Below are 2,500 nucleotides of genomic sequence, written 5' to 3'. Positions count from 1 at the left end.
GGCCCGCGAGCCCGGTCTGGCGTGCGGCCCACAAAAAAGTCCGTCGGTGGGTATGTGAGAGGGGGGCAAAGCGGCGGCGGCTGGAAACGGCCAAAGCCACTGCGCATCCCTCTTAGTGGCGCCCTCACAGGCGCTGCGCCCACTGTACCTGATCTTGCAGACCTCCACTGCGTGTCCCTTCATACAAGCTTGCAGGCTCCGTGCCTCGCGGGGGGGGTTCACAGTGGCTGGTCGACCCCCACGAAAGCGGCTCCTCCGGGTGCACGTCGTACTGGGGATGCCTGGAATACAGCGGCTGGGGCTTGCCCCGACCGCTGCCGGATGGGCTCTGTGGATGGCTGGCCGCTGGTCACGCCTGAAACCCGAGCGACAGGAGGCAACCACGCGTGGCGGACACCGCAATGGTAGAAGCCGCGCGCTGAGTCCTCCTCCTCCTGGGGCCCCCTAAGCCGCACCACCGCCCTACGGGGGCATCAGTGTGGTGGAAGGACGCCCTGGGGAACTGAGAGGGGAAAGCGGATTGCCCAACGCGGCGCTGCAGGCCTGGCCAGCAGCGCTTCAGCAGCGGGCGCGCCCTCGGGCGCCACCCAGTAACTTGAACTCTCTCCGGCGCTGAAATAATGCGCCGGTAGGCCAACCCCGGCAAACGATAGTTACCTGGTTGATTCTGCCAGTAGTCATATGCTTGTCTCAAAGATTAAGCCATGCATGTCTAAGTATAAGCAATTATACAGCGAAACTGCGAATGGCTCATTATATAAGTTATCGTTTATTTGATAGTACCTTACTACTTGGATAACCGTGGTAATTCTAGAGCTAATACATGCTAAAAATCCCGACTTCGGAAGGGATGTATTTATTAGATTAAAAACCAATGCCCTCCGGGGCTCACTGGTGATTCATGATAACTCCTCGAATCGCATGGCCTTGCGCCGGCGATGGTTCATTCAAATTTCTTCCCTATCAACTTTCGATGTTTGGGTATTGGCCAAACATGGTTGCAACGGGTAACGGAGGGTTAGGGCTCGACCCCGGAGAAGGAGCCTGAGAAACGGCTACTACATCCAAGGAAGGCAGCAGGCGCGCAAATTACCCAATCCCGACTCGGGGAGGTAGTGACAATAAATACTGATACAGGGCTCTTTTGGGTCTTGTAATTGGAATGAGTACAATTTAAATCCCTTAACGAGGAACAATTGGAGGGCAAGTCTGGTGCCAGCAGCCGCGGTAATTCCAGCTCCAATAGCGTATATTAAAGTTGTTGTGGTTAAAAAGCTCGTAGTTGAACCTTGGGCCTGGCTGGCCGGTCCGCCTCACCGCGTGTACTGGTCCGGCCGGGCCTTTCCCTCTGTGGAACCCCATGCCCTTCACTGGGTGTGGCGGGGAAACAGGACTTTTACTGTGAAAAAATTAGAGTGCTCCAGGCAGGCCTATGCTCGAATACATTAGCATGGAATAATAGAATAGGACGTGTGGTTCTATTTTGTTGGTTTCTAGGACCGCCGTAATGATTAATAGGGACAGTCGGGGGCATCAGTATTCAATTGTCAGAGGTGAAATTCTTGGATTTATTGAAGACTAACTACTGCGAAAGCATTTGCCAAGGATGTTTTCATTAATCAGGAACGAAAGTTAGGGGATCGAAGACGATCAGATACCGTCGTAGTCTTAACCATAAACTATGCCGACTAGGGATCGGACGGTGTTATATTTTGACCCGTTCGGCACCTTACGAGAAATCAAAGTGCTTGGGCTCCAGGGGGAGTATGGTCGCAAGGCTGAAACTTAAAGAAATTGACGGAAGGGCACCACAGGGGTGGAGCCTGCGGCTTAATTTGACTCAACACGGGGAAACTCACCAGGTCCAGACACAATGAGGATTGACAGATTGAGAGCTCTTTCTTGATTTTGTGGGTGGTGGTGCATGGCCGTTCTTAGTTGGTGGAGTGATTTGTCTGCTTAATTGCGATAACGAACGAGACCTTAACCTGCTAAATAGCCCGTATTGCTTTTGGCAGTACGCTGGCTTCTTAGAGGGACTATCGGCTCGCCGATGGAAGTTTGAGGCAATAACAGGTCTGTGATGCCCTTAGATGTTCTGGGCCGCACGCGCGCTACACTGACGGAGCCAGCGAGTACTTCCTTGGCCGAAAGGCCCGGGTAATCTTGTTAAACTCCGTCGTGCTGGGGGATAGAGCATTGCAATTATTGCTCTTCAACGAGGAATCCCTAGTAAGCGCAAGTCATCAGCTTGCGTTGATTACGTCCCTGCCCTTTGTACACACCGCCCGTCGCTACTACCGATTGAATGGCTCAGTGAGGCGTCCGGACTGGCCCAGAGAGGTGGGCAACTACCACTCAGGGCCGGAAAGCTCTCCAAACTCGGTCATTTAGAGGAAGTAAAAGTCGTAACAAGGTCTCCGTTGGTGAACCAGCGGAGGGATCATTACCGAGTTATACAACTCATCAACCCTGTGAACATACCTAAAACGTTGCTTCG

This window comes from Fusarium keratoplasticum, chromosome 5 (assembly GCF_025433545.1).
Source record: "Fusarium keratoplasticum isolate Fu6.1 chromosome 5, whole genome shotgun sequence".
In the NCBI taxonomy this organism is placed as follows: domain Eukaryota; kingdom Fungi; phylum Ascomycota; class Sordariomycetes; order Hypocreales; family Nectriaceae; genus Fusarium; species Fusarium keratoplasticum.
The sequence above is the reverse complement of the archived record's forward strand: the minus strand, read 5'-3'. Positions refer to the sequence as shown.